Raw genomic sequence first — 17,098 nt, forward strand, 5'->3', positions numbered from 1 at the left:
TTGTATTAGATAAGCCTCACTAACAACTTAGAACGATGGTGGCCCCAACTATACTAAAAATACATTGCACTCTTCTCTTTTTTCTACACATGATAGACTCATGTAAAGCCAATCTAGTGATAGAATTTAGACCTGAACCCCATCTAACCAACCAGTGGAACATATTTTGTTTTCATGGCGCTGCAGTTATGGATTTTCCATGGCTGGATTCTATAGTCAGGTGTCATGGATGTTGTTATTATATTTTTCTTCTTCTATGCTGCATTAAGGAAACCGAAATCTATGTAAGTTGCAGTCCTCCGGGTCCTGTGGTTATTTGTTCCAACGGATCTAACAACTGCACAATCTCTAATGCGTATGGGGTATTTCCCGATCGAAGAACTTGCAGGGCTGCACAAGTTATTTTTCCTTCCACCGAAGAGGAGCTTATTGCTTCGGTTGCCAATGACACCAGAAAAAATGAAAAGATGCAAGTTGTCACCCGATACTCTCATAGTATTCCCAAACTGGCGTGCCCAGGCAGGGATTCAGGTCTAATAATCAGCACTTGGGTCTGAACCGCATGATTTGGGTGAACGAATCAAGCATGAGAATGCATGTGGACAATGATTTTCCTCTTAAGGAACTCATCGACGGCGCTGCCAAAGTGGGGCTTGCATTGCCTCATTCTCCATACTAGTTGGGTCTTACCGTTGGCGGCATGGTTGCCATCGAAGCTCATGAGAGTTCCCTCTTCTGTAAGGGTAGCGCAATGCACGAGTACGTGGTTGGTATCAGATTATTCATTCCGGCCTCTCCAAGTGAGGGCTATGCTAAAGTTGTAAGCCTTATAGAGGCCGACAACGATCTCAATGCAGTCAAAGTTTCTTTGGGAGTTCTCGGCGCCATTTCTCAGGTAACAGACTCACCAAAAATCATTAATGATATGATACATTTTAATTAAGTCTAGACCCATGAGATCTTGGCTTCTCTCCAGCCTTCCTCTCTGCCCTCCAAGCTCCTATTTCATTGCGTTGTTCTTCTGGGATGATTCTCCTGTTACCAAGTGTAACACTCTCTCACACACTGTCAGAACTGCGCAATCCTCAAGGAATGATTGCCTTGACTGCATGCATGATTTTTCTTTATAAGAAAACACATGCAACTGATAGTACATTGTCCCTGACTTTAATATCAACTGGGTCTTTCTCAGAATAGACATGCATGAGTTTCTAATGAGGGAATCTTGAGTTAACTGGAGTACACTAGTTGAGTGAATGCATGCATCAACTGACTGTTAACTCTCTATTAATTCCTCAAACAGTTTGGAACTAATTTAACTGGAATTAACTTGATAAACTGAGTTAACTAATTACAACTCAAATATAGCTCAATCTTATCTCCTTAATTTAAGGGATAACTCTTGCATGACTTCAGAAAGACTTCTAACTTGAATTTCTCCAACTAATTAAGTCAAAATAACTTAATTAATTATTTCCAAGTAGCTATTAAGACTAAATTCAATTTTAATTCACAATTTAATTCAAGGAAAAATTAAATCGGAATATTCTTGTTGCCATATTTCAACACTCCCTCTCAACAAGAAAGGGATTATCTACCACCCCGATCCTGTCTCTATGGAACTCGAATTTACACTTTGATAATGCCTTTGTCAAAATGTCAGCATCTTTCTCCTCTGTCGAAATATACTGTAGCAATATGATCCTCCCATCATCAACAGCTTGCTTTACCTTGTAAAGCCAACGAGAATTCACAACTGACTTGTTCTCCTGTCTCGGAACCACGTCCCAAACACAGTTACGAACTATGGAGTCATACTCCTCCACCATAGCATCAATCCAAATCAGCTACTGCACTGCTTCTTCAAAGGAAGATGGCTCAGTCTCAACACATTCCCTACCAAGGGCCATGTATCCAGTGTACCTCTCAGGTGACCTCCTCTGTCTGCTCTGAGAAGATGGTGCTCCCACATTCTCTCTGGCATCCTCCAACAATCTATCAGCTTCTCTTGTGTGCTTCCATCCATCTCTGAAAGACTTTGCTTGAGTGGATGTCTCCACTCCTGGAACCTCTGCATGCAGCTGCTCCACATCAGTCTGAGGCTCCTTGTTGGGTCCCTATAATACTAGTGATTACCCCATTACTATTGTAGTTATACCCCTTATTTATATTGATGTACCCATGTAGTGCCCATATTGTTACTATTGTGCCACATAGAAGCCCACTATTGTTATTGTTGTGCCCCACAATATTATTGTTATGTAGGCTTTGATTGTATTGGGACCACTTAGACTCCTATATATAGAAAGGAGGTATTTTCATTTGTATCATCCAAGAATTGTTCATGTATGTAATTTAAAGGAGGTTTCCCCCTCGAAGAGGCTGAATTCTAAGGCGTTGATCTTTCTTTTCTATCTTTTCTTGAGCTGGTTTCATAACATTTGGTATCGGAGCTTTGGATTCTAGGGTTTCGCTGCTCCAAACAGGTCATCGTGGCATTTTCGCTATAACTTTTTTTCTGTGACGTTTCAGAAGTCGCAAAAAAAAACCATTTGAGAATAATTCGCGCTGAACCTTGGGTCCGAATTTCAGAGACTTTCGCGCGATATTTTCGGAGATATGATCTAAGGAAGTTGGCCTTTTTGCAGACTCCTGAATTACATTCAAAACAGGTGACCTAGGGAAAATCGTCATAACTCTCTCTCTGAGGATCGGATTGAAATTTCGTAAAAAGGTACAGAAAGAGGACAGATTTTAGTTTCTTGTATGTGTGTTTTAGATTCAAAGGTTGAAACAGTGGCTCGTGGCACGTCGTACAAGTTCGCTCTACTGAACCCATCTAAAAGCAAGCCACGGTGGGAGATTTCACATAACTCTTCCTTGGAGAATCCAATTTGGCTCAGACTTGCGGCATTGGAAAGAGGACGCAGAAGGCTACTGCAGGTAGCAATTTCAGAACTGGATGATTCGAAATTACAGAGATACATCAGATTCAATATCAGGCTTCTATAAAGTGAAAAAAAGGTGTGTAGTTTTTTTTTTTTTTAATTTTTGTGTAAGCTTGGTTTAACGGAATTCAAAGGGCATAGTAAAGAATTATTATCGGTAACTGATGCCCCGAGGAAAGAAAATGCAAACACCTAGTAAGGAACCTGAAAGCTCTAGCATGACTCATGAAGAAGAAGAAGAAATGCTACATGATATATCAAAATTACAAGAACAAGTGCAACAAATGTCACGCTCACAAAAGCTAACAGAAGCTAAGATAAGTGGCGTGGAATCTAAGATAAAGGGCATGGAAGCTAAGATGGATGATTCAAAGACAGATTTGAAGAGAGACATGGCAGATTTGAAGATAGATTTGAAGACAGATTTGAAGAGAGACATGGCAGATTTGAAGATAGATTTGAAGACAGATATGGAAGAATTGAAGAAGTTGCTACAAGAAAGTGTCACTAATGGTGAAAAGGTAGTAAAGGAAACTCATGATGAGAACAAAAGAAATGTTAATCATGATACCATAGACGCTAATGTTGGATCGAAGACTCACCATGTTCCAAAAATCGATATGAGGAAGTTTGATGGCAAGGATCCCGCCACATGGATATTACAGATGGAGCAATTCTTCGATCTCAATAATGTGCAAAACACACAAAAGGTACGTATGGAAACTTTATATTTGGAACCAAATCAGTTTGTATGGTATCAATGGCTTTGTTCTCGTAAACAATTTATCACTTGGGCAATTTTTACGGAAGAATTGATAGCACATTATGAGGATACAAAAAGCAACACTTTTTTTAGCCAATTGATAAGTCTCAAACAAAAGGGTTCAATAATGGAGCACATTGAGGAGTTCCAAAAATTGAACATAAGGGTAAAAGATATTCCAGAGGAGCATAGGATTGATGTGTTCATAGGGTCTTTAAAGGATAATATCCAACATGATGTGCGCCTTTGGGAACCTGATTCATTAGAGAAGGCATTCAGGTTAGCAAGAAAAATGGAAAGCAAAATTATGGCAACTAGGAAGCATACCATTCACAACTATAAAGATGGAAGTGTTGTTGCCCATAGTCTTCCACAACCTACAAGGTTGACACCACAACAATTGGAAGAAAAAAGAGCAAAAGGGCTTTGTTACAATTGTGATAGCAAATACACAAAAGGTCATAAGTGTGCTGAGAAGAAATTATTCTACATAGATTGTGAAGAGGAAGAAGAAAAGGAGCAAGAAAGGTCAAAAGAAGAGGATATATTCCAGGAACAAAGCCTAGATGAAGAACAAATAAATCCGACCATATCTTGTAATGCATTGGTGGGAATTACCACTCCTCAAACCATCAAGATAGAAGGACAAATCAAGAAGAAAAAGGTAATAGTGTTGATTGATTCAGGAAGCACCCACAATTTTATTCATTGTAGGGTAGCAAAAGAATTGAATTGCTTCCTATATCCAGCACCAGAGTGTCAAGTGATGATTGCAAATGGAGGAACAATAAATTGCTCTGGAAAGTGCCATAATATCAAGCTATCCATGGGAGAATATGTATTGACTAGCCCAATGCTTTCCATTCCAATGGGAGGTGCTGATGTTGTACTAGGAGTCCAATGGCTACAATCCTTGGGTACAATAGCTTTTAATTTTCAAGAACTTTTCATGAAATTTTCTGTGGAAGGAAAGGAAGTTGAATTAAGGGGTATTGCAGGGAAACCAGGAAAGATAATCAGCTCTAATGGTATGACAAAGCTTCTAAAAAAGGAGCAAAGAGGTGTAATTGCACAATTATGTTCGCTAGATGTTTCCACATTGGAATCATCTATTTCTCCAGATCTCCAAAAAGTCCTGGACAATCATTCCAAGGTATTTGAGACTCCCAAAGGTCTCCCACCTATGCGTGATCATGATCATGCTATTCATCTGATTCCAGGAAGTGTTCCTCCAAACATCAGGCCGTACAGATATCCCTATGTCCAAAAAAGTGAAATTGAACGTATGGTTGCAGAAATGCTAGAGGCTGGTATAATTCAACCGAGTCAAAGTTCTTTCTCTGCTCCAGTAGTATTGGTGCACAAGAAGGATGGATCATGGCGCATGTGTCCGGATTATAGGGAGCTCAACAAGCTCACTATTAAAGATAAGTTCCCCATTCCTGTCATTGATGAATTACTGGATGAATTGCATGGATCAATTTACTTCACCAAGTTGGATCTTCGTTCAGGATATCATCAAATCAGAATGAAGATTGAAGACATTCCGAAAACGGCATTTAGAACTCATGAGGGTCATTATGAATTTTTGGTCATGCCTTTTGGCCTTACCAATGCACCTTCAACATTTCAAGGTTTGATGAATTCAATTTTCAAACCATTCCTTAGAAAATTTGTGTTAGTATTTTTTGATGATATACTAATCTACAGCAAGTCTTGGAAGGATCATGTTGAACATGTTGACAGGGTGCTACAACTATTGGAGGAGAAACAATTATATGCAAAAAGATCCAAATGTTTCTTTGGAGTCCAGGAGGTGGAATATTTGGGTCATATTGTATCTCATGAAGGAGTTAAGGTAGACCCTAGCAAAATTAAAGCCATTAAGGAATGGAAAATCCCCACATCCATAAAGCATCTGCGAGGATTTCTTGGGTTGACAGGGTATTATCGCAAGTTTGTTAAGAATTATGGGAGAATAGCAGCACCTCTAACAACATTATTGAAGAAAGATGCATTTTCATGGACTCCGGAAGCAACAAAGGCCTTTGAACATCTTAAAGAGGCAATGTGCCAAGCACCGGTCTTAGCTACACCGGACTTCACAAAAACCTTTATTGTGGAATGTGATGCTTCAGGAAATGGAATTGGTGCTGTTCTAATGCAAGATGAAAGACCCATTGCTTTTGAAAGTCGTCCAATCAAGGGAAAGTTTTTAAGAAAAGCTATTTATGAGAAGGAAATGTTGGCAATACTCCATGCACTTAAGAAATGGCGACCCTACCTAATGGGAAGACACTTCAAGGTAAAAACAGATCATGATAGCCTTAAATACTTTTTAGAACAAAGATTATCCTCTGAAGAGCAACAAAAGTGGGTCACAAAGATGTTGGGTTATGACTTTGAAATCATCTACAAAAAGGGAAGCAAAATGTGGTGGCAGATGCACTCTCAAGAAAGGATGAGGATGTGGAAGCATTGTTGTGCGCTATTTCTATTATCCAACCAGATTGGATAAATGAAGCAAGGGAGGAATGGAAGAATGACGAAGAAGTGTGGGCACTTATTCGAAAGCTACAACAAGATTCCAGTACGTCTGATACATTTAGCTGGAAAAATGATTCGTTATGGTACAAAGATCGCTTATACCTCTGTAAGAATTCCCAGCTAAAACAAAAGATTCTTATGGAATTGCACACTTCTCCCTTAGGAGGGCACTCAGGATTTTTAAAAACTTACCACAGGGTTAAGAAGGAATTTTTTTGGGATGGCCTTAAATCAGATATTCAAAAGTTTGTGGCAGAATGTTTGGTTTGCCAGCAAAATAAAGTTGAAACAATTAAGACACCGGGTCTATTACAACCTTTATCCATTCCAAGCCAACGTTGGGAGGAGGTTTCAATGGATTTTATCACAGGTTTACCCAAGTCTGAGGGAAAGAGTGTCATCATGGTGGTAGTTGACAGACTTACCAAGTATGCACACTTTTGTGCATTATCACATCCATTTAAAGCCAGTACAGTTTCTACTGCATTTATGGAAACAATTCAAAAGCTACATGGAAACCCAAAGATTATTGTAAGTGACAGAGATCCCATTTTCACTGGAAATTTTTGGACAGAATTATTTTCTTGTCTTGGTACTCAGTTAGCTCATAGCTCATCTTATCATCCTCAATCTGATGGGCAAACTGAGATAGTAAACAAATGTTTGGAAGGATATCTTCGTTGCTTTGTATCTGATAAACAGACACAATGGGTCAAATGGTTGCCTCTGGCTGAATGGTGGTATAACACTTCCTTCCATACAGCAACAAAAATGACCCCATTTATGGCACTTTATGGGTATCAACCACCATCCATCACATCATATTTAAGAGAAAATTCTAAGGTTCAGGCAGTGGAACATCACATCGAACATCAACAACAAGTCCTCCAACTCTTAAAGGATAACCTTGTGTTGGCACAAAATAGAATGAAACAACAGGCAGATCAACATCGCAGTGAAAGAAGTTTTGATGTAGGTGATTGGGTATTCCTACGGCTACAACCATATAAGCAAATGTCCCTCAAGCAAGCTAAGAAGGATAATAAATTATCACCAAAGTATTATGGTCCGTACAAGGTGTTGCAAAAGATTGGTACTATGGCATACAAATTGGAGCTTCCTGCAGCTTCTCGATTGCACCCAGTTTTCCATGTTTCATGTTTAAAGAAGGTTATAGGCGACAAGCTCCCAGTTCAAACAATATTGCCAGAACTTGACGAGGAAGGAAAAATTATATTGGAACCGGAAGCAGTCACAGAAACAAGAACTCGACAGCTACGAAATCGATCAATTTCAGAGTATCTTATCAAGTGGAAGAACTTATCCGCTGAAGATTCCACATGGGAGGATGAGAATTTTATGCAGAAGTATCCAGAACTACTCAAGCGTTGAGGACAACACTTTTTTGAAGGAGAGGGGCATGTTGGGTCCCTATAATACTAGTGATTACCCCATTACTATTGTAGTTATACCCCTTATTTATATTGTTGTACCCATGTAGTGCCCATATTGTTACTATTGTGCCCATAGAATCCCTCTATTGTTATTTTTGTGCCCTACAATATTATTGTTAGGTAGGCTTGATTATATTGGGACCCTTAGACTCCTATATATAGAAAGGAGGTATTTTCATTTGTATCATCCAAGAATTGTTCATTTATGTAATGTAAAGGAGGTTGCCCCCTCGAAGAGGCTGAATTCTAAGGCGTTGATCTTTCTTTTCTATCTTTTCTTGAGCTGGTTTCATAACACTCCTCCTCCTTAGGAACCAACAGTTCCTCCACAGCCTGTAGTTTGAGCTCCCTCTCAAGGGAAACTCGCATGGCCTTCTGCTAATGAAACTTGAGATCTTTGTGAACCACTGTCCTCCGACTGGTAGGCAAGTACACCCAATAGTTGTGAGGTGTATCAGTGTACCCCACAAGTATCCCCAATTCTGCTGTCGGCTCAAGATTTTTCTGTGCATCCTTTGTCCCACGGCAATATACCGATGAGCCAAAGATCCTGAAGTGATCCACATCTGATCTTTTATGAGAGAAATCTTCCTCTAGTGTCTTCATCCCAAGTATGCGATGCAGGCTTCTATTCTGAAAATAGACCATTGTGTTGCATGCCTAAGCCCACAAGTGAAGTGGTAGGCCTTGGTCATGCAACATTGCCCGTGCTGGCCCTACAATAGTTCTATTCTTCCTCTTGGCCACCCCATTCTGTTGTGGGTTATGAGGTGCCATCAACTCTCATTTAATTCCTTCCGTTGCACAGAAGTCCTTAAACTATTGAGAGACATATTCTCCACTGTTGTCACTTCTCAAGGCCTTGATCTTCTTCCCTGACTCTTTCTCGACCAAAGCTTTGAACTCACAAAACTTTGTGAAGGTTTGGTCCTTCTTCTGCATGAAATAAATCCAACATTTATGAGAACAGTCATCAATGAAAATCACATAATACCTTTGCTTCGTTGTGGATGTCATCGAAAATGGTCCGCACACATCAGCATGAACTCACTCTAAGATAGCCTTTGCTCGACTGTATTGATCATGAAAGGAAGACTTGGTGTACTTTCCCAAGGTACAACCTTTGCATGTGTCAACATGCTCAAGTTTACCTTTGGGAAGTCCTGTAGATATCTGTTGCATTATCTTCAAAGCCCCATGATGCAAATGGCCCAACCGCCTGTATCACAACTCGCCAATGTCTTGGCTTTGCACCAATTCTGCTTTCATACTCAATGTCGCACAATCATCTACCTCTAGTTTATAGAGATTCTTCACCCGAATCCCTATCCTCTTGGTCTGACCTGTGGCTATGTGTCTTAGCAACGCCTTTCCTTTATTGAAGACAACATCGTAGCCTTTTTCCTCCAACATCGTGACTGATACCAAGTTCTTCTTCAGTCCAGGCACATACATCACATTTTCCAAGGTGAGAGGAGCTCCATGCTCCCTCTGAAAAGCAATCGTGCCCACTCCTAGAACACTATACCTTCTGTCGTCACCCATCTCTATGCGCCTCTTGAGGTCTTTCTCCTCCAAGGCACTGAATAAATTTTTATCACCGGTCATGTGGAATGAGGCTCCATTGTCAAGATACCAGACACAACCCATCATTGATGACACCATGCATGCGATGAGGTTAAAGTCAATTTCGAACTGAGAGGCTAATGTCTCACCTTCCGATCCTTTTGCAGATCCCTTCTTGGACTTCTTCGATGGTAAATTAGTCATATAATGTCCCATCTTGTGACAATTAAAGCATCTTACTTTAGACATGTCACCCTTCTTCCCTCCATGAGAAGAATTCGATTTGGAATGGGAAGCCTTCCCCTTCCCTTTCCTTGCCTCACTTGCTAAGGCCAGATTTTCTTCATCATCATTCTTGGATGAAGAACCATCTCATGTGTTCCTCCTGATCTCCTCCTGCATAAGATCTGACCATATTTGTTCCCAATCCGGAAGTTTCTCCCTTCCATTCACAAAGTCCTGGTAGCTATTCCAACTCTTTGGAAGGCCAAGGAGAGCGAGGCTCACCATATCATCATCGGCAGTAGTTATTCCCACACTGCCAAGCTCATCTCTGTAGGTGGTGAGCTTGTTCAGATATGTGGAAATAGTATTTCCCTTCTCCATCTTGATTCTTCGAAGATTATCCTTGAGCGCCAATTTCCTCTGGTTGCTACTGTTCTGGTAGAGGTCCTTCAATTTCTTACATATTGAAAATGGAGTATCCTTCCCATGGAGACTTGAGACAATATGGTCTCGAACTCCCTCAAGGATGATCTGTCTCGCCTTCACCACACACTTCTTCCACTCAGCCAACTCTTGTGCATTAGTTGAAGCTGGCTTTGGGATTTCTTGATCAATGAATTCCTTCAAGCCATTGTCTTCTAATACAACCTCCATTCTATCTTTCCATGCTATGTAATTCAAGCTACCTTCCAAGGCATACTCGAGTCTCAAGCCATAGAACACCATTGGCCAACCTTGAAGTATGATATGAATTCGATTTGCACCTGCAACCCCGAACTTCAAACTTCGAATTCTCTTCTCAATATACTGTTCACAGCTTCGATACCATGTAGAAAGTTTCTACAAATCCAACTCTGATACCATGTAGAAAATATGGTGCAAGTTATCTTGATAATGCAATATAAATCAAAGAAGAATACTATAACCTACTTCTACTATAAATTTGTGGAAGCTTAAAGATCGAGCTGAACAATATAACCAAAAGAAGAAGAATCAATGCACAATACACATGAAAATACTTTGGGGAAAGCCTCAGCTAAAAACCCCACTATCTGTATTATCATACAAGGTGGAAATACATAGGAATTATACAAATCCTTAGCTCTCACATCTAGCCAGGTCTCAATACAATCCTCACAAACGCTCACAGACAATATTGGCTTCTCTCCAACCTTCCTCTCTACCCTCCAAGCTCCTATTTCCTTGCACTGTTCCTCTGGGATGATTCTCCTGTTACCAAGTGTAACACTCTCTCACACACTGTTAGAACTGCACAATCCTCAAGGAATGATTTCCTTGACTGCATGCATGAGTTTTCTTTATAATAAAACACATGCAACTAATAGTACACTTTCCTTGACTTTAATCTCAACTGGGTCTTCTCAGAATATACATGCATGAGTTTCTGATGAGGTAATCTTCAGTTAACTAGAGTACACTAGTTGAGTGCATGCATGCATCAACTGACTGTTAACTCTCTATTAATTCCTCAAACAGTTTGGAACTAATTTAACTGGACTTAACTCAGTAAACTAAGTTAACTAATTACAACTCAAATATAACTCAATCTTATCTCCTTAATTTAAGGGATAGCTCTTGCATGACTTCAGAAAGACTTCTAACTTGAATTTCTCCAACTAATTAAGTAAAAATAACTTAATTAATTATTTCCAAGTAGCTGTTAAGACTAAATTTGATTTTAATTCACAATTTAATTCAAGGACAAATTAAATTGGATCATTCTTGTTGCCATATTTCAACAATAGCAAAGGGTGGGGTGACCCTTGACATTCCCCTTTGTGACAGTTCATCTACCCTCATGACTCTTCATCTACTCTATGACTGTTACATCCAACTACTGACACTTGACTTACACTTGACATGACATTACATTACAATGCACATGTAGCCATGTGAGACAACATGTCTTGAGCAAGCCATGCAAGACATCACTGACACTTGGTCAATTGTGATGAGACCAACTCTTTGGCATGCTTGTGATGGTGAAGGTGGTGAGATGATGCCAAGCTTGGTCATCCGTGATGGTGTGCATGCGCCTCATGGTGACATCTTGCTGAAGCTAACTCTTTCCTCCGTTGCAACCGGTGCATTAGTTCAAATCCTTCATCCATATCGTTTACTAACATGTGCATGGTCTTCTTGGGTGCAGCTGAACCGGAAACACACAGATGCATAGTGTCTGTGCTGATCTTGAAGTGTGTGTTGGTGGTCATGCACATCAACTTGCCGAAGTACATGTTCCACTCTAGTTGGACTTCCTTCTTGTCTTGGCCTTAGTGAGTGTGCTGAATGGGTTGGATTGCATGCATGTGCATAATGACATGCATGCTGCTGAATCCCTTGCAGGTGATCAACAAAACTCCTCATCATGTTTGCTCCATGCTAGCTATTGTGATGGATCTTTAACTTGTACAGGTGCAGTTTCATCCGTGAGTGCATGTTGCACCCATTATTGTTCCTGTTCCTACTGCAACTCATTCGTCTCTCTGTGTAGCTTCATGTTCTTCCTTGAGTTGCTACTTCAGCACATACAAATCCTTCTTTGTTCCATTATCTGTCTTTGTGCGATCTTCATGTCGCATCACCTCATAGCCTGAGTCTCCAAAGTTGCTTTCATCATCAGTGGATCTGCTTGATCTTTCAACTTTTTTCCGCCTCTATGTTGTCAACAACCTTCCTCTTGCATTTGCTACGTTCATTGCATTCGTTGCGTTCAATGCATTCGTTACGTTCGTTGCATTCACTGTGTTTTCTACATTCGCCACATTCATTGCGTTCACTGCATTGGTTGCATTCGGTATGTTGCCTTCAACTTCTATTCATGATGTTGCTCGCTGTGATATCTTGATGTTCTTGTCTACGAACAACTTGATATCTTCATGAGTAGGCAAGCTCATAGACATTCGATTTTAATTCACAATTTAATTCAAGGACAAATTAAATTGGATCATTCTTGTTGCCATATTTCAACAATAGCAAAGGGTGGGGTGACCCTTGACATTCCTCTTTGTGACAATTCATCTACCCTCATGATTCTTCATCTACTCTATGACCGTTACATCCAACTATTGACACTTGACTTACACTTGACATGACGTTACATTACAATGCACATGTATTCATGTGAGACAACATGTCTTGAGCAAGCCATGCAAGACATCACTGACACTTGGTCCATTGTGATGATACCAACTCTTTGGCATGCTTGTGATGGTGAAGGTGGTGAGCTGATGCCAAGCTTGTTCATCCATGATGGTGTGCATGTGCCTCATGGTGACATCTTGTTGAAGAAAAATCTTGCCTCCGTTGCAACCAGTGCATTGGTTCAACTCCTTCATCCAACTCATCTGCTAACATGTGCATGGTATTCTTGGGTGCGGCTGAACCGAAAACACATAGATGCATAGTGTCTGTGCTGATCTTGAAGTGTGTATTGGTGGTCATGCACATCAGCTTGCCGAAGTACATTTTCAGCTCTAGTTGGACTTGCTTCTTGTCTTCGCCTTGGTGAGTGTGCTGAATGGGTTGGATTGCATGCATGTGCATAATGACATGCTAGCTGTTGGATGGATCTTTAACTTGTATAGGCGTAGTTTCATCCGTGAGTGCATGTTGCACCCACTATTGTTCCTGTTCCTGTTTCAAGGCATTCGTCTCTCTGTGCAGATTCATGTTCTTCCTTGAGTTGCTACTTCAGCACATGCGACTCCTTATTTTTTCCATTATCTGTCTTCGTGCGATCTTCATGTCGCATCGTCGCCTCATAGCCTGAGTCTCCAAAGTTTCTTTCATCATCAGTAGATCTGCTTGATCTTTCAACTTTGTTCCGCCTCTGTGTTGTCAACAACCTTCCTCTTGCATTCGCTGTGTTCGTTGCATTTGTTATGTTCATTGCATTCGTTGTGTTCGCTGCATTCGCTGCATTCATTGCGTTCGTTTCATTCGTTGCGTTCGGTACATTACCTTCAACTTCTATTCGTGATGCTGCTTGTTGTGATATCTTGATGTTCTTGTCTACAAAAAACTTGATATCTTCATGAGTAGGCAAGCTCATAGACATTTGATTGACTGCATCTCCAGGTGTGCTCTGAATGGTGTCTTCGACTCTACTCTCTTGGAAACCATTGTACCTGCACTGCTGAGAGGAAGATGAACACTTGCTATACCTGGAGACATGGAAAAACTCATGGCAAAAAATCTGTCAGTCGAAAACCAAAATGAACTTGAGAACTGACTTGCAACATACCTGTGTGACTGATCATGAAGGTTGCACAATTTCAACCGGGAGGTTGGGAGACTGACTACCAAGACTACACAAGGCATAGTCTGGGCTACTGGGAGACTGATTGACTACTGGAACTGTGCAATGCACAGTCTAGTATGGTTGTTGACTGCTGGAATTGCGCAATGCACAATCTCAGCTAGCAATGGTTGCAGGCTCAGTGACTGCATTGCACAATTTTCTGGGCCAGCAGTCACTGTCCCTCAGAAATGCACAAAATAGTCCTAGAGGATAGTGCCTGGGTAGAAATGCACATTTCTGGAGAGGAAGACAGAGCCTTCCTTCCTCAGATTGCACAATGCTATCTCAATGAAGGCAGAGTCTGGGCTAAGGTTGGCCAAACTCGCCGATAGGAAAATGAAAGCAAATATGACAGTGAATGCATGGCGACACTAAGTGAAAGCGGAAGTGATTGATCATGCATGAAAACATTGAAGGAAAGATTCAGTGAACAAATCAGCATGCATGTGGGTGAAACGAGTTTCCGAATAGGCGACCGTTCGTGAAAAACAGTTTCATGCATGCAATAGCAGTGAGATGTCAACGAAAACTGAAACAGTGCTAGGAAATGCTAGTATACATGCAAACAAAAACAAGAGTTCAAAGAAATCAAGCAAACAATACTCATACAAGAGAAAACACAAAAAGCAACAAAAATTCAACATAAGGCATAGAAAACGTGCTTACCCCAAAACAACTGAGCTGAATGTGCCGACAACTCCTAGATGTGATGTGGGATGATAGATTTGTAAGGTTGATGTGAGGAATGAGCTCTACAACATTTGGTTGATGCGTTTTGATAAAATCAAGGTTTTGACGCGCATGCCACAAATCTAGGGGAAGAGACACTTGGTGGGATGTTTCTGAAATGATCCTTGCATGCAACCTCCAACTGCCGAAAATAGATCCATGAGTCAAGGGATGCCTTTGCATGCTGCCTTGGGAGAAGCAGCTCATGCATGCAAGTCCGTTTTTCTCAGTCCCAAAGGGAACCGGTCAACTCAACTACACATGCAAGAGGCTACTCAACTGCTAGGAGGAAATGCGCATTTCTAGCTGGGATCTGGGCTGCTTCCCAAGAGATTTGAGCAATTTCTAGGCAGAGCAGTTGTCTGCTACCCAAATTTGAGAAAATTCTGGGCCGAGCAGCCCTGCTGGGGAAAATTGCGCAATTTTCACTGTGAGTATTGACTGCCAGAACTGCGCAATTCTGGAGCCCACCAGGCTGCCAGTAAGGATTGCGAAATTTCTAGAGGGAAGGCTGGTTGCCCTCTAGAATTGCGCAATTTCTTGGGGGAGTTTCTCAGCCTGCTGCTGGACCAAGTCCAGGTGATCAACTTGTGAGGGGAATGCATCGAGCTGTGATTAACAGGCTGCCTTTGTGCAAGAAAAACACTGAAGCTTGTGAACTTGATGAAGCAACACAAGCTACTGTGAAAAGGTTGTTAAGGAGGCTCCAATACAAGGCTAAGGAAAAATTTTGGAGGGTGGTTGTAGCCGCTACAACAGAGCGACACACAACAGAAGCTAGTGGCAACAAATGATTACATGATTCAGAAGGATCTGACTTTGACAAAGAAGGGAAAGCTAATACTAATGAGAATCAAATGTCTATTCTAACATCCACTCCCAACATTGGTGGTTGGCGAAAAGTGGAAAAAAAGGAAGGTAGGAAAAAATAGATTTGTCTTTTATGGATTCTGAGAAATGAGAACCGCTATTACTGCACATGCTCATCAACATATACAACATGTAATTTTGATCATTTTTAATGAATAAAATTACGATTTTTCTAGGGGGGGAAAACATAAGTCATAGAATAAAATCATAAACATTTATTAAGTAATTAAAACCATGCACTGACATAAATGCCACAATTCATTACACATGAGAACTAAAAATGGTATTGAAAAAAGATGGCATTTCAAAATTGATTAAAAACATTCAAGTCTGTAGTCTTCACTAATTCTGGACCCTTTGTACCAACAAATAAAGGTCTATAAATACTAAAATACAATAAAATAAAATAGGTCTTGGAACATGAAATTCAACAATTTTTCTAAAACTAAAGACTGACTTCTAAAATGTTGTATGTTCAATCGAAATCTGGTAGGCAACATGTTAATTAAATTAGAAATCCTACCACTGTGCAACATGTTATTTACGCACCACAACGTGTCGAAACAAGAGCACCACCGATGCTTCTAAGGGGTATAACATCGAAATGGTGAAAATGAATTTTACGATTGACATTTTTTTAAATTTAACCTTTGTATGGTGTTGTCGATTAGTATACACATTGGTGCTCTAGTTTCACCTAGCTCACACTATTTTTAAATTAAAAACCCTGCAATAGTGTAGCATGTTGTATACACACTAGGGCGTTCCGAAAATGTCAAAGAATCGCGGCTTCGTGGGAGTATAGCACCAAAATGGTGAAAATGAATTTTTCAACTGACATTTTTTTAAATTTACACTAGTCCTATGCTATCGAGTAGTATACGCACTAGTGCTCCAGTGTTACTAAGAGCACCGTTAGTTTTTTATTTAAAAAAAATTATCCATTGAAATTTGCACCATTGTCTATTAAGCACCATGAAATGCATTGCTATTAATGGAACTGATTCTTATTATATGTGTAGTGCACCAATGTTTTTTAAGTTAAAAACCTTGCCTTGGTGCACCATGTTTTTACACGCCTAGGCTTTTGTAAAAAGTGAAAGCACAGGTGCTTTATGTGAGTATAGCACCGAAATGGTTAATACAAATTTATACAGGAACACAATAGAATACATATACAAACATAAACACAGAGAGCTGAAATAAAATTTCATTTCATTAACATCAAATAACTGAAATATGCTTACATACAGAATGGAAATAAACTAGCTTGGGCAATGGTAGCTTATCTTTGAGAAGAGATGTGGTGGCTACATGCCTTTGAAATGTGTTACAATGAGGCTCAAGGGCCTTTTTATTATTGAACAACAAGGGAAAAACCTAAACAACAAAAACCATAACCCTAGGAGATGGAACACCAAAATTTGTAGTAGTATATGGGCTTGCTACAGACCTCAATTAAATGTCGTTTATGGGGGACAAAACAACTCTAGAATTTCAGGACTCGAAAAATTTCTATAAATAGTAAATGCTACTATAATCAAGGAAACAAATGAAACCGACTAGAGGTCTAGGTGGAATAGGCGGGTGGCCACCAATATCCACTTAGATCAATACTCCACCCTTAGGAAGCAATGGTCTCCATTGGGTGCAGAGCCTCCATGAGGTAAGG

The 17,098-nt window shown here is 40.3% G+C and overlaps 1 pseudogene; it reads left to right on the top strand.

The window, feature by feature from the left end:
• Positions 1-700: 700 nt before the first annotated feature.
• Positions 701-17,098, top strand: part of LOC149216723 (L-gulonolactone oxidase 2 pseudogene) — a 34,701-nt pseudogene continuing 18,303 nt past the window's right edge.

This window comes from Pinus tabuliformis, chromosome 1_1 (assembly GCF_031772625.1).
Source record: "Pinus tabuliformis cultivar Carrire ecotype Pingquan chromosome 1_1, CPIR1, whole genome shotgun sequence".
Classification (NCBI taxonomy): domain Eukaryota; kingdom Viridiplantae; phylum Streptophyta; class Pinopsida; order Pinales; family Pinaceae; genus Pinus; species Pinus tabuliformis.